Source organism: Camelus ferus, chromosome X (genome assembly GCF_009834535.1).
Source record: "Camelus ferus isolate YT-003-E chromosome X, BCGSAC_Cfer_1.0, whole genome shotgun sequence".
In the NCBI taxonomy this organism is placed as follows: Eukaryota; Metazoa; Chordata; class Mammalia; order Artiodactyla; family Camelidae; genus Camelus; species Camelus ferus.
The window spans coordinates 23924108-23946613 of NC_045732.1; the positions used below are offsets into that span (position 1 = coordinate 23924108).

Below are 22506 nucleotides of genomic sequence, written 5' to 3' on the forward strand. Positions count from 1 at the left end.
ATAACAAACATGATGAAACCAAGGTTTTTAAGTGCAATATTTAACCTGGCCATTTTCAGGCAAGCCAGGTCGCTGCGGTTTGAGACAGACAAATTCACAATGCTCCCAGGAATAGATCCCTCTCCGCCCATCTCCCAGGGTATTCGGGAACTCTGTCTGAAGGAAAACTCAAGATGTATCTGCTATTCCTATCTGTTTCAAAGCCTTGATAGTCTTTTAGTGTTTTGGAGGTTTTGTTATTGAAGAACAGTGGAAACAAAAAAATTAAGTTACTCCTGCTAAATTTGTACAATCAGTCTCAGCAACCTGGCCACATCCTTGAATCTATCTATCTTTTCAAGCAGTCCTGGCCTCAAGTTTCAGATTTATGCAATTTCCCTGGCTCAGACAATCTGCAGGCTGTTTCAATATCAAACCCAATGATGAGAGTGCCAAGACCATTATTTTCTTTAAATTCAAAGGGAAGACTTCCATTTTTTCCACTTTATATTCAGCATTTGCTACCACATTCTCAATGTCTTCCTTGCCTTTCACAGCCTTCTTTCAAGTTGGGAGTGAGAAGCTAATGAAATTCAGGAAGAACAACATAAATGCAATCTCATCCCGGAGGAAAAATGCAGTCCTTCATTTTGCCTAAGATTGAAACCCTCAACCCTGGTCCCTTGAAAATGTGCTTCCAGACTATCTTCATCATCACCCTCATTCTATTCTGGGTAAAATGAGAAAAGATGTGTGAAATACTTAAAAGAGCTCAGAGCACTGTACAAGTCTGAAGGTTGGTTATTATTATACCCAGACACAGGCTGCTACTCAGGCGTGTGATCCTCTTCCCCGATGACTCAACGGTTGATAAGTCTTCTTACAACTGGTCCAAGAGTAGTAATTAGTCATCTGTCTGGCTCTCACCCTGGTACTGCATGGAGTTGGGTGGGATGCGGGGGTGGGGAGGAGTCACATGAAGACTTAAAACTAAGTACTGATTCATGATCTTTAGAGTATCAAACCAGAATTGAGTCTTACTACATTGACCTCATATTCACCTGGACTGGGCTAGAGGAGTTTTTCATTTAAGGCCTGAACCTAGCTGGACTCACAATCAAATTTCAAGGTAGGAGGAGGGACGTTGAATTCAACTCTCTTAATTTACACATGGGTCAAAGAAATCCAGAGAACTGACTTGCCCAGTGTTTCACAATGACTCAGGACCAAGCAGGAAGTCTATCACAGTCCTGATGCAGCTTCATATGGAGAATCATACTGTCTGGAGCTAAAGCACACTGATCATAGCCCCAGTGATTAGTAGAAGGGTAGATGGACAGAAAGATTCGTTTAACACAGTATTTAGGGATGTCCATAGGAAGCTGGTCTAAACATTGAGGATTCTGTTGACATGCCTTTTGAAAAAGTCTGCAAAGTATTTCCATCTGTGGTAAAGTAGTCCTTGTACCCATTAATAATTCACAACTCAGCTCAGCAAATTGAGCAGAGAACAAACCTTATCATTAGTGCAAACTACTACTGTCAGCACTAATGAAAGTAATTAACATCGATATTTAAGTTTTTTGCTTACTGAGTAATTGGCAAGGGATTTAAAAAATAACTTCATGAGGAAATTAACCAGCCATCCCATAACTCTGTACTTTCGTTCCATTGTTTTAAACATCTTAATTGCCAGGAAAGCTTAACCACACAAAATGGGGGGAAAAAAAAAGAGGTTAGGAACTCCGGAAGGGTGGTTCATCATTTTCCGCAGCTTACTTTTTTCATTATAATACATTTTCCATTTTTAATTAAATGAATAAAATAGCTGTATGGCCTGTGAGATTATATATAATTGCCAGATAAAGCTGCAGATATCTCTCTCCTTAATGTGCTTAGAGAAGACAGCTCTGCTGCCTTTTAAATAGACACATTTTCTTCACTTACCTTGTTTTGAATTTGTGCAGGCTTATAAAATCACAACAGATGTTTCCTGTGGGTACCAGGTACCAAATAAATTATATATCAGTTTCCCGTTGGTTTTCTTTCTTAGCAGTCATCAGATTCTTTTGAACTCAAAGTTGGGTAAGACAAAATCAACTCTATTTTCAATCTTCTCTACTCCTGCATGGAGAATGAGGGCCAAGTCAATGATAGTAACCTGGACATTAAGAATTAAAAAAAAAATTTTTTTTTTAAAGGAGAAAGTTGACTACCTCCCATCAAAGTTTAAACAGTAATACACCAATACACCAATGGGCATTTACTGTGTCCTGAGCACTAGGAAGGATACAGAATGATGAGACATGGTCCTTAAATTCAGGGGGCTACCACTGAAAGTAGCCAAGTTAAACATAAGAGTAATATGCTGAGGAAAATGGTGGAGTTCCTCTCTCTGGAGTTGGGAAAGCATTTTCAGTAGGGAGGGAATTTGTTATAAACAAGATGGCCACTCAAGTTTCCTTAAGTCCTATGGATCAGATTTTATCCAGTTCAAAGTTGTAGGGATTTAAAATACTTGGCAAAAAACACCAAATTTTCAGCAGTGATTGCATGAGCTACAAGAGATGACTTTGGAATAGGCTCTGCCATGCCAGGGCATCGTGAAAATCATCAGGTATAATGATCACATTGGATAGAGAGGGAGAGAGTAAGAAGAAGTCAAGGGTGAAGTCCTCAATGACTCTCCAAGAGGTCTGGAGATGACAGTGCAAAGAAAGGGGTCTCAGCAATAACCGGTTGGTGTGACCCTTGTAGAAAGAGTGGTTTCCCAATAAGAGCAAGGGTGCAGTGGCCAAGCTACCTCTAGGTCCTGGGTCCTGGTGGGGCAGTTATAACTAGTGGCGCCTGTGTGGCTGCTGTTTCAAGGAGGAGGAGGAAGAGGAGTAATTGTGTAACTAGATTCAGAGTATCCATTTACAATGAAACCGAGGGCAAGAGGGAAGACTGAGAACTATTAAATGGTGAACCAGCAGGGGAATGGGAAACTGAGGACCAGGACAGTCCCAGACTGGATAAAGGTAATACCAGAGGATGGAGAAGTGGGGCTTGCACCTTTGGTGAGTGAGAAGCAAAATTTCTGGAACTGTAACTGTGAAGCTACGCAATGGCCCCTCCTCTGCGCTCCCTAACTACCCAAGCCTGGAAAGGCTCAGGTCCCAGTTTAGAGAGAAGTGATAGTCCACAAAGACTGATAAAACTAAGCATTGAAAACTTGTCTCCAGTATGTCTTTATTATCCTAGAGGCCTCAATAAGTGTTTACAATTAGAGTGTATCTTCAAAACTGTTTGCATCTTAGCCTGAGGAACACACACGCTTATTACTTTTCCACTTCACTGTTTGGGCAACTCCCCTCCCCAAATCTAAAGAGCCATCATCGTTGTCATTTATTACTATAAAGATGGTGATGATGTGAGAGCTTAGAAATGATCAGTGTTGGTCTGACCCAGGTTTTGCAAGCATGGCTCTGGCCCATCCCTGTCACTTCTAAAATTGCTTATCTCTACTCGGTGCGATGTGTAAATTGTCAGCTGCAGTTGGAGCAAAGAATCTTACTGCTCATCATGAAAACTGGCTGTTCTAAAGCGCGTTCTGCAAGGCAGCTCTTTTCTAAAAGTGGCCCATTATTTCTTGAATTTTTAACCATCTTGTTCTAGCAAGTCTAGGGAGGAATAGGCCACGGAATGGGTGTGCAGAACTGAGGACAGCCTGGCCCCCTTCCCATGTCCTTCCTTGGCCACCACAGCTGATGAACTGAGCTAACAGCACATGCCAAAGGCTCTCCTACTGTCTGACACATACTTAGGTTTGGGGTTTACTGGCTCAGACCCAGTAGCTGGGCTTCTGTGCTGCAACTGGGATTTCCTTGACCACCAACCATACCTGCTATCTTCTATCTTCCCCACCAACCCAAACCCAGAACAATATCTGAGCACACCTGTGACCTGACCCACAGCATCCCTGACATCACTCTTATTTTCCTGGGGACCCAATCTGCTTCAATCTCCTTCTTTCACTTTCACTGTCAACACCTCCCACTCTAGAAGACACAGGCCAGGAAAAATACAGGATCTGCACCTGAGACTGAATGTCTCCTTGAATTTTGCACTCTGGGCACCTCCCTTGTTTTACCTTAGTCCTGGCCTTGAGAAAACCCATCCTGATCTATAGCTCATTTGGCAGGATCTCTATGCCCTGTGTATTGTTGTTACTCTGTAATAAACCACTCCCGAAATTCAGTGGCTTAAAATAATAACCATTTATTTATATCAACTCAGGAGATTGGCAACTTCGGCTGGGCTCAGTAGGACAATTCCTCTGGTCTCACCTGGGCTCCCTCAAGGGACCTCGCTTAGCTATGGGTGGGCTCGGGGGCTCTACTTGACTGGTTGTTGACTGGATTGCCTCAGATTGCCTCCACAAGGTCTCTCATCCTCCAATAGGGGCTTATTCTCATGGAAGGTAGGGCTCCCAGACACAGAGAGCAGATGTGCACAAAACATACTGATGCCCAGGCTCAGAGATGACACACTGCCTTATCTGCTGCATTCTGTTGGCCAAAAAGAATCATGAGGCTAGCCCAGATGTGGGAAATTACCTCTACCTGTTAATGGAATGAGCTACAGAGTCATAATGCAAAAAGCTTAGCTAAAAGGATGGGTGAAGAATTGCAGCCATTTTAATCCTCAATCTACCACACCTTGCCTAGCTTCACTCTGGCCCCTCTTCTCCAGGACTGGCCCCTATTTTCAAACCCTAAGCCCACTGAGTATGATTCCATTGCATATGGATAGGTATCTAACAAACAGGGTAATATCTAACCATCTGCCAAGTTTTCAACAGCCATCTGAATTCCTAACTACCAGGTCTATACATGTCTATGAATCCAATGATGTCAAAACTTCTAGAAGTTGGACTGAGATAACATTCCTTTGGCAGTGTTCCTAGATTGATATAATGTCTCCAAGAGGCTGGCCTTCATGTCAATTTCAGTTTCATCATCCCCACCCCAACTCTGTCCGTGCCTTCTCTTTTTTATACAATCTCTTCTCCTTCCCCTGAAGGACTCCAGTAACAAAGCCTTACACCTGAGTCTTCCTGAATGACAAGAACTGTGAAAACTTCTTATCTGAATCAGTGGTTCTCAAACAATAGTCTCTTCAACAAATGATGCTGGGATAATTGGGTATCCACATGCAAAAGAATGAAGTTGGAGCCCTACGTCATACCACATATAAAAACCAACTCAACATGGATCGAAGACCTAAATGTAAGAGCTAAAACTATAAAACTCTTAGAAGAAAACTTAGGGGTAAATCTTCATGACCTTGGACTTAGCAAAGGATTCTTTGATATGACATAATAGCACAAGCAACAAAAGAAATATTAGATAAATCAGACTTCGAAATTAAAAACTTTGCTGCATCAAAGGAAACCATCAAGAAAGTGAAAAGACAACCCACAAGATGGTACAAAATATGTGCACATCATGTATATGGTAAGAGTCTGGTATCCAGAATATATAAAGAACGTGTACAACACAACAGCAAAAAAACAACCCAAGACGAAGTGGCAATGGACCTTCGTGAATGGCTAACAGCCCCTGCACAGGAGTTAAAAACCTGTCTTGGGGGTAGGTATGGCTCAGTGGTGGAGCACATGCTTAGTATGCACAAGGTCCTGGGTTCAATCCGCAGTACCTACATTTAAATAATTAAAAAAAAAAAAAAGGAACTTGTGCCTTGCCTGGAGCTGAGTCCCCAAAGTTTTCCTGGGAAGCCTAGATTAAACTGAAGATCAAAGTAGACAGGGTGAGTTCTTCCCTGTGGTAGACTGCCTGCTGTGGCCCCATTTCATCACAACTTTCTGCATCCACACACTTGCCACAGCCTCATCATGAGCAGAACTTACTTCTCTCCACCTTTCCTGACATTCTGGCCACGTGACTTGCTTTGGCCAATAAAATGATGCAGCAGTGACAATGTGCCAGTTCCAAGCCTAGGCCTTAATGTAACTTGTGCACTGACACTTCTCTTTAGTCTTTTTGCAATCGCATTGTGAACAACATGCCCAGGCTGGCTCACTGATCCCAGTAGGACAAAGAGAGACACATAGAGCAATACCAAATTGCCTCAGCTAAACCCAGCCTAGATTAACCAATCTCTGGTCAACCCTCAGATTTGTGAGCTGAATACCACTTTTTGTTTGCTGAGATTTTGTGGTTGTCATGCAGCATTACTGTGGCCACAGTTAACTGCAACACCACCCCAGCCCCATCTCACCACAGTCACTCATTGCAGGGCCAACAATACCCTTAGATATGCCAGGCTGGGGACAGCGCTTTCAGTCAGCATCTTCAAGCTAAGTGTCCTGCTGACTTTCAGGTAAAGCCTAATGTGGGCTGAATTCTAGAATCCATAGATGCCCAAGAAAGAAGACAAACATTCCTCCTTGCCAGCTGATTAAGTACACGGTGTGGCTAACTGCATCATATCCCAAACCTCCGAACTCCTAACACGTTCCACAGAAGCAGCAGATGTCATCTTGACAGGATTTCTTTGTTTTCTCAATAGATGCTACAAGAGCTGCCCATGTTCTCTAGAGCAAGCAATTTATCAAGAGATCAAGATTATTCACTGTGTTTTATTAATACATTTTATGCAGTCATACTGATTTCAAACAAAGTTATCTTCTATCTAATTGTTTTTGCCTCTAATCTGACGAGAGCATTATTTGAGAACAATTGTATCACTCCAAAACTTATCTTGGGTATAAAATGTAAAGAGACTACACAAAGTGCTTCTGCCTATAATGAAGTGTCAAAAACTTCCTGAGTCTGACAGCTTTACCTAGATATTGAAAATAACATTGTACCTTTCCCTGCCTCTGTAATACCATTTTTTTTCTTTTTTAAGCAGGAAGACATTAGGTGCCACGGAATTCTCAGAAGAGTAGAGTATACAGTAAAACCAGCTGCTAAGAGGCCAAATCTTTTCCCAGCAGGCAGGTAGCGTGTTCAGGTGTACCCAAAATGATCGCCTCTGAATTGCCCTCACCCTCCCCATTTCTACAACCAAAGTCTCTCCCTCTTTGTGAAGCCACTTTTACTTTGTGAAACCCTCTCTCTTAACTACCAAATAAGCAAACAGGGGTACAGGTGGTTGGAGAGTCTCAAGGAGAGGTCTGACTCAAGTCCATTATTGCAGCCAACAGAATACACCTCCCAGACTTCCAACTCCTGGGGGCCTGGGCCCCACTGCTGTGCTCCGGAAGCCACTGGTGCATTTGTGTGGGGCCGCATCTTGCAGAGGCTGCTCCAAGCCAATGGCTGAGCACCGCAGAGGTTCTAAGTAAGGGAGGCCCACTCCTAGGAGAGAGGGAATGCCTCTGAAGGCCAATGTGGGCTGGAGAATACCCTGACAGCCTTGCCAAACCTGTCTGTGACTGCCCAAAAGTCTAGGACACTTCCACCCAACCTCTCATTCTCCTCTTCACCCCGGGTCACACTTGTGTTGTGGTCTGATGGCTCTCGAAGCCTGGCCCAGCTCCCTCTCCATTTTCTCTCACACGTTCTTCTCTTAATAAAAGCTTTGCACATTTAATCCTGTCTTGACACCTGTTTCTTAGAGGACTGGGACCAACACATACATACACCTGTCCTATCTTTGGGACCAAAGGTTCAGAGGAGAATGGTTTCTCTGCTCTTAAGAAAATCTACTGTTATGTAAACCCAATGAACTTTCTGAAGAGCCTAATACGAAATTCTCTGCAGGTGCTTATTATAATTGTTCTTTATAGTTGATTACAACAATAAAAACCCATCTCTTGGTTGTTATTATTGTAATAATCAAAGAAGATACAGAGAGTCATCCCACTTAACATGTTTAACCATGACCTAAGACTCACTAAGTATGATTATATACCTCTTTTACTTCTGTGTCTCTATGGTGTAGACTGTTCCTCCACTGGGGACAGAGGGAGTCCTTCAACTGGTGGGAATGAAAGGATGAGTGCAATTCCAGGGCTGGTAAATACCTGAGCAGTTGGTAACATTCGATCATGCCACAACCCAACTTCAAAATTCTGCATTCTCCTCATTTCCAGACAACATAGTCTAAACTCCTTGACATGACATAAAACTCTTTCATGACAGCCAAAGTCCTTTATAACTGGTTCCAACTTACCTTCCTAGTCCCCTGACCTCCTGTCACTTTTAAATGCTATCCTCCGGGCACCTCACTCTTACTAATTAAAATGACATTTGAGGGAAAAGAGCTCCTGGCCTGCTTGGTCACAATAGTGATAAGATGTATGTGGGGGGAGGGAGGACAGCACTGACTGGCTCCAAAGAATAAGGAAAATAGAATTAACATCTGACTATGGCCCAACATCTATGTATTCTCACTATCTTTTTTTTTTTCATTTTGGAAAATTATTTACTAGCTTTTTTTTTTTTATTACGTATAGTCGGTTTACAATGTTGTGTTAATTTCTGGTGTACAGCATAGTGATTCACTTATACATATATATTCCTTTTCATATTTTTTCATTATAGGTTATTACAAGATATTGAAGGCAGCTGATCATCTCCAGTTTTTTTTTTTCCTTACGAAAATAACAATTTCCCCTGGCTATCAGTCTCTATATTGATCAATACCTGTTTTCCAAATGATTTTCAGTTTGCAACACGTGGGGCAGCATTTTTATCAGTCTGTAGGAGAGTTGATTATGCTAAAATATGCTAATATTGATTTGACTAACTAATGGACAGGATCTACCTGAATGAAAACTCTGTGTGGGACCTCATCTTGGCCCTGAAACCTTATCTGGGATGCCACATGCCTATCTATCAAGATTTGGTCTACATAAGTCACTCACTGCTCTGTTAGAATGACATAGTCCATGTTTCCCCATTTCCTGATGTCACCACTATCCCTACCATCTCTTCCCTGAAAAGCTGTGTTCTGTTCTGTGCCCTAGTGATAGACTCCTCCTAGTTCTTGTCCAGTTGGTTCTTGATTCCTCCTTGGGTCTTAGTCTGTACTATATTTGCCACTTCATCTGTGGTTGTTCATCCCCTCAGTGCCCTGGACACAGGGCACTGTGGCACCATCCAGGCAAATGGCCCAAATCAGGGTGTGGAATGGACTAGAATTAGGGAGGAATTGGAAGGAGACTGGAGCAAAGACTATGGTATTGTTCCCAGGTCGTTTTTCAGCACCATCCCATTCCTTCCATGGAAACTTATCCAGCAACACTAAGAATATCTGCTGCATCTCTAAGGCTCAAACACCACCCAGGTCATCTGTGAATGAGGCCCCCACACAGTGGGTGAGCCTGGAAAGGCCAGAGAATAAAAACAGATTTTAGAGAAGGATTTCTAAGATAAAGGCTCTGGTGAAGAAATACATTTCTTCACAATGTAATCCATTGAAAAACAGTTCTGTAAGTCATTAAGAGGTGCTGTCATAAAATAAACTTTATTTCCATGGTCAAATAAGTCTAGAAAACTGCGGCTTAAAGTTCATAATTTTTCTTCACTTACAGGACTTCTCAGAGCTTTTATTGCACCAATAGGAATTGTAAATCAGCAAAAAAAGAAAAAAATACAAGATGAAGCAATTCTCAAACATATTTGGCCATGGAAGCCATACTTTGTTTTTTCAATGAAGACCTACTGATGTCTTGCATAGCCTAGTATTCAGAGGACCAGAGTTTGGGAAACACCAACCAAATGTAATGTCTCTCAGTCACAGATTACACAGGGGATGAAAAATGATGAAAGATAGTTTCTGAAAAGCCAGGTTCCTCCCCTACAAGCGAACTGTACAGTCCTTCCCCTATGTAGGAAACCGATATAACTCTGAGTTTCCAAACTTCTGGCAAATCAGTGAGGGTAGAGTGACCTTGGGAAAGTTACAAACCTATCTCAGGCATGGTTCCTTCGTTTATGACAACTGGCCATAAAGATCTATCTTCCCACTCCAGTTCCCAAAGCTATAGAATTAATGGAGCCATTCCTAAGGAGTGATGTGAATTCCTTGGAGAAAGCCTCTATGTAAATACAAGGTCTTGCCATCTTAAATGCTGTGGATTTATGCCCTGGACTGCACAGTGACAGCCATGCAGATAGCTCTGTTATTTTTCAAAGCCAAAGAAGTCTGATCAACACATTAGCCTTTCAGCCATCCACCCTCCCCAATACTGCCTTTTCACATGAAATTCTTATTTCTTCCTCTGTGAACTGATAAAATGTGGCAGCAATGTGCCCATGAAAGCCAAAACTCTAGTATTTCAGTGTAACTATTTCTAAGGGATAGAAAAGGTAAACGACTTGTAATGTGGGATGCATGTGTATTACATTTACTTCCACAGTAAAAGGAAGAGCCAACATAGATAGGATGAATCGGATTCTTCATTATTTATGAAAATTGGCCTTTGAGACCTATTTCTTAAGTACTTAATCACATGAAGGGAAAACTGAAGCAAGATTTCAAATTAGTTTGGCATAAAGATATATTAATTACATCAATGAATAGAAAATGCTTTGGTGGTGTGGATGTGTGCTATCTGAAACACTGGTTCAATATGACTCAGATAATTCTTACTGCAGACTAGGTATTTTTGTATGTTAAAAAGTGACCAAGATAAAAGAAGTACAGATAGTAGGGTAATCATAAGCATGAACAAGATGTCTTTTTTTGAAGTAGTAGCAACAGAGATGGAAGACACATGACACTGACTGACTATTGTAAACTTGGCCAATGTCGTGTTGGTTGTAGGTGATCATGAGCTAAGTGGATGTGGAAGGTCTGGCTTGGCGACAACAGCTGGTTACATCCACATTACAATTTTGCAGGGATTCTTGTGCTTTGTACCCATTTATTCTTGTGTCTTACCTGCCCCAGGGAATTCTTTGTTAGAGCTGAATTCTTTCTTCGAGCTGAATTCTTTCTTCTATATAAATGTATCCTTCCCACCTTGAGATCTGCCATCTCTATTACCACAATCTTTCCTCTACCCAAAAGGCATTTTATCTCCTAACCTATAATTTTCCTTTTGCTCCCAACTCTACCTCAAGAAAAGTTTCTCAATCCTTTGGAGACAAAGTGACAACTGAGAAGTGGGAGAAAAAAAATCTCTCACTGTCTCTTCAGTTTTTTTTTTAAAAGCATTCATTCAGTTCAGACTCCAGGGAAGCTCTTGGACTCTGCCTTGTCACCCCCACATGCACCTCCCAGGATTGATCCTAATCTAAAATCCCAAATTGCCCCTTTGGAATGAACAGTAGCTTAGAACATTCCTTCTATTGCTTTGGAGTCTCTGAAATATCCCCATTAAATAAATGCAGAGCCTGCAAGAGTTGTGAGATGAAACTGGTGGAGATGAGTGGTCCTGAGGGAATTTTTCATCTAAAAGAAATTTCTTGCTGCCATTCATGAACCCAAATTAGCTATTTTATGGAGCAAAAATAAAAAAATAAATCCTCCTAAGTCATCACTTGATTTAGTAAGTGATGTAGAAATATCCCATCAGTTGCTATAGGAAATTGAGCCTAGTCCATTTATTATTTTAATTTTAGTTCCTTAAGACATGTAGACAGAGATCTTGACAAAACCTGAGATGGGGCAAGAAGTTCCATAAGATCTTTAAAAGCCACTGGCATTCCCAAAGTACATGGAAAGAAAAATCCATTTTAATGGAATCAATAACGCTTTGGATTTCCTGCCAGATTTTGTGTCTGTCCGTCATTCATTCAGTATCTGTAGGAACACGTACTAGGTAGCGCTGCTGGCACCATGCAGACCACCCCTTGCAGAATGGACAGCCAGACCATACAGAATGAATCAGGGATCCTAATCTTGCGAGTGCTGTCTCCATGGGTGCCCTGGGCAGTTCTGCTTGTTAGGAGATACACACGCACACTCTGAAGGTACTGAGGGGGAAGAAAACAAACACCTGACTTAAATCACTGCAGCAAAGAGTGTTTTGACAGGATACTGTAAGACTAAAGGCAAAAAAGAGTGGTGCACAAGTACTACCCTCTAATTGATAAATTTGTTTTTCACAGGGTTAAGGGTTAGCAATTCTGAAACTATTTGTATTCCAGAAGTGAAATAAGTAAATACATTGTAGATAATGAAAGCCAGGTTCTCACTGTCAGAGCAAGAAATTACAAATAAAGAAAATGGGGGAGGCTAGAATAAATCCTATGGTGCTGAAGTCAGAAAAATCAATAAAAACTCATGATTTACTATATATATATATATATATATATATATATATATATATATATATACACACACACACACACACACACACAGACAAAAAGATACAGAAATATAGACGTGTGTGTTTAAGTACAACACCCCAGTAGCAATATTTATTTCTAAGCACCCAAATCTTGATTTCTAAATACCATTCTCCAATAAGAGGAACTAGGCCAAAAAGTAAAGAAGTACTCCAAAAAATTAGAAATTTTTTTAAAAAGGTGAAGACATGTTGAAAAGTCATAGGAGCCAACCTGAAAGAGCTCTCAATGGTCAAAGTTGGAACAATCTGAACAAGGAAATAGAGTATTGGAATATAAACCTAAGAATAAATAAACATTCATGAATCCATGCTGATACAACTGAATAAATAAACAGGGGAGAAGGACAGCTCTCCCTAGAGCATTCTAATTAAATAATACAGAAGGAATTAAGAAAACAGAAAATAACCATTAGAAGACATCAGTAATTGCTGCAAGCAAGAGCCACCAATGGATGCTAAAATTAGTTTGCAAAAGTTTAAGTAGAAACAAGATATTTGCTTACTCTCAAAGTCTCTCTCCAAACTATTTAGTAATTACAAAGAGAAAAATAGTAAGTTTATAGTCAGGAATACTGGTAGATACCACTCTGCAAATCAGCCAAGTGAACAAGATTAACATCACCAGGAATATATATGAACAGCATGTACCCTCTGATACTCTGTACTGAAAAGGGCACATGGCCTTTGGAGAATCCTTCCCAGGAATGCATAGCATCAATCTAATCATGAGAAAACAACAAGCTAATCCAAATTGAGGAACACTCTACAAAGTGACTGACCAGTACTCTTCAAAAGTGTTAAGTCATAAAAGACAAGAAAACACTATGGAAAGGTCAGAGTGGAGAAGACCACAGACACACAATTAAATGCAATACAGAATCCTGTGTCATATTCTAGAACAGAAGATGGTAAGGGAAAAAAAACTGGTGAAATCCAAAGAAATTCCTTAACTCAGTTCATAGTATTGTAGCAAGGTTAATTTCTCAGTTTTCATAATTGTTCTACAGTTTTGTAAGCTGTAATAGGAGGGGAAACTGGCTGAAAGGTATGTGGGAACTCTGTACTATTTTTGCAACTTGTCTGTAAGCCTAAAGTTATTTCAAAATCAAAAGTTAAAGCAACAATAGAAAAAAAAATCAGAGGCGTAATTCTTAAGCTCCCGTGACTGTCTTTTCCAACAACGGCCCCACCTGCTCCTCCAGAACCTTGCCACCCCCCTATCAAGAGGTGAGGTCTATTTACCTTTCCTTCAGCCTGCACAGGACTTGATGACAACTTCCATGAGTAGGACAGACACTGCCTGGCTTCTGAATCCAGGTCACAAAAGGTGGTGCAGCTCCTACATGGCGTGTTCTCTCTCTCTACCTCCCTCTTCTCACCCGCGGAACCCAGCCACCATTTTATAAGAAAGCCTAGGCCACGTGACGAAATCACGTTTATATGTTTCAGCTGGAAGCCCCAGCTAATAGCTAAGGCAACAGCCAGACCTGTAAGTATGCCTTCAGATAATTCCAGCCCAATGCCTTCAAGCTGTCCCATCCGTCACTAAGTGGAACAGAGATATGCTATTGTCCAAATTGCAGATTTGGGAGCATAATTACTGTTGTTATTATTTTAAGCTACTAAGGTTTGGGGTGATTTGTTATGCTGCAAAAGATAACTGAAACAGCTGCCCTAAATTGGTATAATTAATTGCTATTGGAAGATACTATATCCATTCCATCCCTTAAAACAAAGCTTTACTAACAAGAGTAAAAAGAGGACTCATAGGTGGTGTGAGTTTAGTAGCATTTCTTGCCATTCTGTCTCTACAGTGATTTATTTTCCTATACAGTATCCCCCTCTGAAGGAGATCAATATGACCTTGAGATATTAAGATATATCCTAATGGCATATTAGACTTGTGTTTTGCTAGGTCTCATTCTAAGCACATCCATATTAATGTCTACCTGTTTACTTTCAGAACTAAGTCATCCTATTTGTCAGTGAATAAAGAGCAAAGTGATCAGAGTCCTCAGTTTCTCCCTTTACTCTGTGCCCTATCTTCACCCTTTAAGTTCAAACCTCTTGCCTTCTAAGTAGAGCTGGGACCACACAAACAACCATCATTTACGTGCAAAAGTTTTTTCTTAAGTTTGTCAACTTGAGAATTCTGAAAGCAGAAAAGCCAGACACATCAATTTAGCAGTAAAACACGCTGATATCAAAGATATCAAATAGGTCAATAACCATCTTAGGAGTATTTGAGAACCTCTTTTTCTTTACAAAGCTTCTAACTCTTCATTTTCAGAATTAAGCTAAATTATGACCTTGATCTTAAAGAAATTATGAAATAAACTGTACCATCTTCGAGATATTAACATGGAGAAAATAAAACAGGGAATTATCAATGCTTAGTTTTCTTCCTGCTATAATTAAGGAAGAAGCTAATATTATAGGGATGTACATTACAAAAGTACTTTGCTCTTCTCTGTCAGATTAAAGTGAAGCATGTTTCAATGTACCTTCTTTGAAGTCACTGTATGTGAGTTCACATCAGTCTCTTGCTTTTCTCTACTTTGAGAGCAAGGGAAATAGCACCGAAAAAATCGAGTTCTGAATCACAAACACCTGAGTTTGAATCCGGGCACTCTCAGTCACGTACTTGCTATGTCAGTGGTTCTCACAGTTTCAACGTGCATCAAAATCACCTGGAGGGCTTGTTAAACCACAGGTTACTTGGGGCCCAACCCAAAGGTTTTTGATTCAGTACGTGTAGGGTGGGGCCTGAAATTTGTGTCTTACGAGTTTCCAGATGATGCTGAGTTGTAAGCGTTTGAGCAAATTACTCCTTGGTTTGAGTCTCGGATTCTGTGGCTGAAAAAAATTGGAGAGTTTCTTCCTACACCATAAATACTTACGTCCTTCCCCCGTATTAGTCAATACCCACAACAGGTTCAGCACCCTTTCCACAGTTCTGAACCTGAAACATTTCAGGAAACAGCGTTTCTTTTTCTCTTAGGTTTGGTTCAAATTCATTAGGCAACAAACCTGGTCTACTAACAGTCTTCATTTATTACATATTGTTTTTATTCGGTATCTATTTTATTATATGTATAGTTTGGTTATCGGGGGCTGTGACCCTACCCCACTAGAATGGTTTTGTATTAAACAGGCTACGAACCATACTACCTTTCTAAAATGAGGGAAAAGGTCTGAATCCTGAAGTCCTGGCTTTAAATATTTTGGATAAGGAACTGGTGATCTGTCTTTAGCACTTCAAGAGATTTATATCTTTTCTTTGACTTATTTAACTGTTTTCAGTTTTCTCAACTTGCTTATAAATCCCTCAAGAGCAGAATCACGTCTTGTGTGGCAACCCCCACATCACCTATCACATCCTGAACCTGAAGTATGTGCTAAATAAATAACCACTGGTTTGACTTTATTGACCCTAATAAGATTTGAGTAAAAGTTTGACATGATTCCACAGTATGAGATTCAAGAAGGATAGATGGAATCAAAAAAATTGCAAGGTTCTCAAAATCGCCATTCTGACTATAATCCCCATCATCCCAAATGATACTGACAAGAAGAAAATGTGACAGTGACATTTCTGCTCTTCTTTGCACTTGTCAAACATCATATCTAAAGTATTGGAACTGGACCTTGTTTCTGCTCCCCGTCTTAAGAACCTACACTATTATTCCCACACTTTGATTTGATCTCTTTTCTAATGGCTGCTTTCCAAAAGCCTTTATATATGCTCAAAGCTGTTGCATCTTTAAAAACTAAAGAGAAAGAACGCATGTTATGCACATAGGAACAAAGGTGCTGTGACTTGAGGTGTAATCTATGAGAAGGTGACCAATTCCATTTGTGATCCAGGAAGCCAAAGTGAGGTTGGCAGATGGGGTAAGGACAGTCCACCAGATTCACTTACAGAAGCTTGCAAAGATGCTGCAAGGGTCAGACCTCTCATTCAGAAGGCAAACTTTGATGGGAAACTGGATACCAGGCACCTGGATCATCAGTGGGACAGTACAACAAAGCCTGTCCATCCGGGTATTGCATTATTGCGTTATATAGAGATTTTTGCCCCCCAGGATCTTAAGGTCACTGCTCTTTTAACAATGCCTCTAATACTACATCCCCACACCCAGAAAATCCCCTTGAATCTAAGAGCCTAAATAAAGGGAAAAAAAGCAACACTATTCACATTGCAGGAATGATGACACAAACAAATTCACATTCTCATTAGAACTGGTCCTGCAGGATTCTGCAGGATCAAGAATTTCATATGCCATTGCTTTGGCTGGACCACAGGACCTCCCCTCCAGATATATGAAGTACATCAGTGGGTTTTCAAATTAACACTTATTGAAATCTGAAACCTCTCCTTTTTCTTAATTTTTTCCCAGTATTATCTATTGACCTTCACAGCTGGTATCTGGAGTAATACACATGTGCTTGCAAAGACAAGAAAATAGAGAATGGAGCCATGAAAAGAGACTGAGACAGACACAGAGAGAGGGAGGCAGAGAGAAGGAAGAGATACAGAAAAAATTATGATTCACTACAGGAAATTGCCAAGACTGTGTATCATTTTTTAATGTATGAAAATGGAGATTTCATATAGTTCAACTTCAACATAAATAACTACTATCCCACATTTTTATAAGAAAACAAAAAAGAGAGAAAGAAACGAGAGGCATTATACGTAAGGATGATCTAGATGTATCTGGGCCCTACATCTCCATAACACTGACTCTGATCATCCTCTTTCAGAGACAAAAAACCAGGGACCATTATGTGCCGGGTCATAATTTAGAGATGCACAAGAATGGAAGGGAGGCTTAAAAAGAGCCACATCAAAATTAATGGCTAAAGGGTCACATGCTAGACTTATGTATTCAGGGTCGCCAGTCTCCTTTAAGATTCTTAGCTCAGACTGTTGATTGCCCGCCTCCCGGGAGACCACACTAAAATCCATCACTGCACTGCCCAGCATTTGTTCTTAGTGCAGCCTTCCCTGCAAAAGGCCTGGGCTTCCCCTGTGGCATCAGAGTGCCCAGGTGCCCATGTACTGATAAAAGCACACACTTCCCTTCCCCTTTCTTTCTTTGTTTCACAGGTGGAGCTAGATGGCTTCCATCATCACTTGACAATCTGGCTTTTGTCAGAATCAGTGCCTCTCTCCCCAGGGAAAGGGAACGGAGGAAGGGAAATTGCAAGAACTTCTTTTCCTCTATTTTTCCTCCGAACGTCTATTTTTCTGACATTCTACTTGCTGTTTGTTGGAAACTGGATCCTGGCCAGGACCTCAGAATGAGGAGTGTGTTGTCATCACCAGGGAGAATACATTGAGCAGAACTTCTAAACTTGGGCTGAACACTGCACTGATCTGGGGTAATGCGTTAGAGCACATGTTCCCAGGACCCTACTGAATCAGGCACCCCCACCCCTAACCCGAGTCTGTCTTGTTGCTTTAACTCAGTGGTTCTCAACCATGGGGGCGGTGATTTTGCCCCCAGGGGACATTTGGCCACATCTGGACACAGTTTTGGGTTGTCATAACCAGGAGAGGGGTGCTACTAGTAACTGGTAGGTCAAGGCCAGGGATGGTGCAAAACATCCTCCAATGTATGGGAGAGCACCCCCACCCCCAACAGAGAATGGGCTGGCCTTGGAAGTTAGCAGTGCCAAGGTGGAGAAACTCAAGCTTAACTCCTCGGGCAGGTCTAGTGATCTGACAGGTTTCAGAACTACTAACTGTAGATAGTCCAAGAAGATGGTAAGACTGGAAAAGATTATAAGTGGGTCATTACAACTTATTGGTAAGAATAGTTACTAATTGCTGAATCTAGCCTGTATTTCAATTATCCAAAGTCTCCAGAGAGAGAGAGGGTTGACCATAACAATAACAACAAAAAAATTATACAAATTTTGCCCCTCCTTTTACTTACATTAGTGTGTGAAAGTGACGGTGATATATACACATATATAATACACATATATTCTTATTCTTTAGTTTATATATAAGAAAAAGTGGCATTATTGAAAACAAGATGTGTACACGTGGCTTGTGGTATATTCGGGGGAAGTAATATTAATAATGGAGGCAAGGAATGCTTGGATTTCACTTAATGCCTTGCCCAGTTTTCTTTGTAAAAATCTGGAGTTTTATGGTGAATCCTGAGATTCAAATATTGACTCAGTAGGCCAAAATAGAGAGCTTCTACTTTGCCTATTTGATACAAAGGTTTCTGCTAATGAAAGTGAAAGGAATTTTATCAGTTATCTTTTTTCTAATCTTTTCCTATGGTTTCTGGAAATAGCAGTTCCGAGGGAAGAGAAACTAGCCCCACAGGCTTAGAGATAGGTCAGAGATCCATCTTTTTTCAAACCCCTATAACTCATGACTTCTTACCTGCATGTCCATTCCGGAGACAATTTATGTAAAAAGAAGACAGTACTGGGGGCCTTATTTCTACATTCATCCATCCAGTCATACGTTCAGTACTGCTATGAGAATCTGCTATGTCGGGCAGTGTCCTAGGTGCTGATGGTACAACGGTGAACAAAAAACAAGACACTGCCCTCACAGAATTTCCCTTTTGCCGGGGCAGATGCACACACAAAAACTAAACAGCTAGTCTGTATATAAATAGTTAGGGGGCAGGTGGAGATGAGTGGTATCGGGAGAATTGAAGCAGGGAAAGGAGAAGAGGGAGCATCAGGGTGGAAGTAAGAGTCCACCTTACAGTGGCTGGTCAGGGAAGGCCTCTGTGAAGAGGAGATGCTTGGGCAGAGAGCTGAAAGAAGCAAGGGAATAGCCAGGTGGTCATCTGGATGAAGAGCACATGTGGCAGAGGGAACAGCAAGTGCAAAGACCCTGGGGTGTATGAGAAGCAGAGAATGAGTGAGAATAAGAATTAGAGAATATCTAATGGATCTGACTGGCCTCAAAACTTTGACCTTTGTTTTAGGGGCTTCTGGGGAGTTTGTAAAGCTATCTTGGGCACTGTGACTCTATGTACTCCTCTTCTCCCCACTTGAAAACAAGAAAATGAAGTAACAATCAACTAAGGTCAGAGAGAGAGAGGTGATTATGCAGTTTATTGGCACAAAACAGAGGAACTTGTGCTCTTCATCGCTTTCCGGGGGAAAATCGAACATGGTCTGTGCTTAGGGAAATACTGTGCTTCTTGGACAGCAGAGCAACAAGACAGCGCAGCAGCTGCAAATGACTAAGAGTTTTGGAAAGAGAAAAAAGGTGAGCTGAGTGAGTCTAAAGTTTAGTCCTGCAAAATACAAGTGGATAGACAGATACACTAACCCAGGACACACAGCTAGCTGCACAGACGGGACTGTCACCACCCCCAGAAAAATCATTCATCCTTGGGCGGGAGCCAAAAACCAGTGAGCAGTCCTGTGTAAATGAAGACTGTGCCCAAGGCCTGTGAACTCTCTTAATTAAAATATATTAAAAAATAAAATAAAATAAAATAAATAAAATAAAATAAATAAAATAAAATAAAATAAAATAAAATAAAATAAAAAAATAAATAAATAAATAAAATAAAATAAAATAAAATAAAATAAAATATATTGATACCTGTTCAAGGTTGATCAATGAGCAGGCACCTTGAGTGCCCTTGGCTAGCTGGGTAAAAGCAATCCTCAAGGAAAGGGCTCTCTTGAAGAGGACTCCTAAGAGGGGACCCAAGAGATGTCAGGAGAGCAGAAGGTGGCCAGTGCCAGCCCTTTCACAACTCGATGGACCTACAGATGATCATACTAAGTGAAGTAAGTCAGACAGAGAAAGGCAAATATCATATGATATCACTTCTATGTGGAATCTAAAAAAATGATACAAATGAACTTATTTGCAAAACAGAAATAGACTCACAGACACTGAAAAACAAACTGATGGTTACCAAAGGGGAAAAGGGAGGGATAAATTAGGAATTTGGGATTAATAGATACATACTACTATATATAAAATAGATAACCAACAAGGACATACTGTATAGCACAGGGAAGTAGATTCAATATCTTGTAATAACCTATAATGGAAAGGAATCTGAAAAAGAATATCTATATAACTGAATCACTTTGCTGTGCACCTGAGACTAACACAACATTGTAAATCAGCTAAACTACAATTTAAAAAAACAGACTGAACAAAGGGAACAAAGTGGATGAAGGGGTGGAACCCACCAAAGGGGCAGAATTGGAGGATAGAAAAAATCCGAAGTCAGGGCAGAAGCTGGGATTACTGAGGGTCAGTCTGGGTTGAAAGAATGAGGAGACCCTTGAGGGTGGAGGAGAGATGTAAGGGCCAGAAAGAAGGAAACTGGAACCTAAGAAAGACTGAGGAAATGTGGAAAGTGGGAGACTGGCCCATAAGAGGATTTATCTGTGTGTGTCCGTGTGTGTGTATATCTGTTGTGTCTGTCTGTGTGTGTATGTGTGTGTTTTCAGCAAGTTTCTCACGGTGGAGGCAGGGAAGTCTCTCGAGATGGAGCATGACCATACTCTGAGGGAAAAGAGACTGGATGAAAAGGAGAACTAACCACTGGACACAGAGAGAAAAGGAGCAAAGCCTGGAGCCAGAAGGAACGGAAGCACCTTCAGGGTAACTAACATCCGGAACACAGGCAAAGTGACAGCAGCAGCGATCGTGATGGAACTAGAAGAGTGCGGCCAACGCCCATCCGCCACTCATTTCACATGCATCCAGTATACACTGAGGTCCACTATGTGCCAGGCACTGGGTTAGCTACAGAAGGTATAAAGAGAAAATTCCCTGGCCCTGCCCTGGGTTAGGCTATCTATCTGGTCAAGTTCATGAAGAGTAAAACAGTCCATGATTGCCTCTCTGGGAGGAAATGCTCTGAGTCTCTGGCTTCATGTTGCTTAGAGGATGAAATAGCATAATCTGGAAAGAAAAGCCGCTCGCAGCACGCTCCCTACCATCTTCAGTTGGCTTGAAAACAGTGATAGGGATAAAAGACTTAAATAAGGTTCTAGAAAACCCCTAACCACCCCTCCCCTTGAAGAACGAAGCTCTGATTTACAGCACTGATTTTCAGGGAGACCCTCTTACTGTCAAGTCAGCTGAATTTCTGTGAATTTTAGATGCCCAAGGGTTGGGTTGCTGTTTTGAATTAGTTCCTCTTGCCAAGGGATATAAGAAAAGGCTCCCGAAGGAAGCCTGCAAAAACAGCTCATTACTGTGCAATCCATTCCCCCGCCACCTTGCAGAAGATTCAGGCGGAAAAGCTTTGTTGCCACCGTCTGATAACAGAGGTGGTGGCCTGAATACTAACCAGAAAGCTGCAGAGAAGGAAATGTTTTCCGAGAAAATGTGTCTCTTCTGTAGGTAGGAAAACAACAAGACAGAAAAAAAAAAAAAAAAAACCCCACAAAAACCCCACAGGTCTCCGCTCACAAATCTCAAGCGGGTAAAGCTGCAAGCGTCTTGAGAAGGGCCGGAAGGTTAGGTCTGGAGGTCTGGCTTGTAAAGCCATTTTCAATGCCTCCCTTTGGCTGCTCACATACAGTGGGGTTGGTTTGCTCAAATGAATGCAAACAAAGGAATAAATTTGTTTGGAAGGGCAAGCTTCATTATACGCTAATTAATGTAAATCTCACCCACAGAGAGGAACCAAAATAAATAGCTATAGTAATTAAAGTTTAGGGGTTTTGCTTTGTTTTGTTTGGAGGGGGGGTTAGTTCAGGGATTGCCTGCAAAGGATTCAGATTTGATGGAGTTTTGGGGATGGATTTTTGTATAATAATTTTTCAGAAGAACAAACTACCTAAATCACTCGCATAGTTGTCCCTAATCCAGGTCAGTAGAATCTTTCCTCTCAGAAAGGAATACACTATGTTCCCACAAGAGGTTTTGGAAAACAGAAACCAATGTTAAGTATCAGAGCTCCAAAAATGTTAGAGAAAAAAGCCTAAAACAATGCGGGGGAAGAAAATTAAATCATTAAAGCACTGTCACATTGAAATAACCAGACCAGCAGAGCCAAAAGATCAAAGCTGAGTCTATTAGTTACCAGGCAAGGGGAAATGGTGTCATACCGAAGCGGGTTTGGTGAACCGCCCCAAGAAGAAGAGCTGAATAAGGTCAAAAGAGGAATTTTTGTCAAATAAGGCAGGATTCTGCAAAGAATTATTTGATTGGCTAAGAAGTGAATTATACAGTCTCTTCGGGGATT

At 41.1% G+C, this 22506-nt stretch overlaps 1 long non-coding RNA gene across 3 annotated transcripts in view; it reads right to left on the reverse strand.

Moving 5' to 3' along the window:
- The window catches only part of LOC116662020, a 114692-nt gene that overhangs the window by 84985 nt on the left and 7201 nt on the right, over window positions 1-22506 (reverse strand). Inside the window, exons 1-2 of one of the 3 annotated variants that reach the window (XR_004317998.1) lie at window positions 19890-20006; window positions 1927-2103 (exon numbers count right to left, since the gene is read on the reverse strand). This is a non-coding gene — a long non-coding RNA (uncharacterized LOC116662020). Of the gene's footprint in view, window positions 1-1926; window positions 2104-13534; window positions 13711-19889; window positions 20007-22506 lie in introns of those variants that run through there. The other 2 variants (XR_004317997.1, XR_004318000.1) reach the window with 2 other exon arrangements.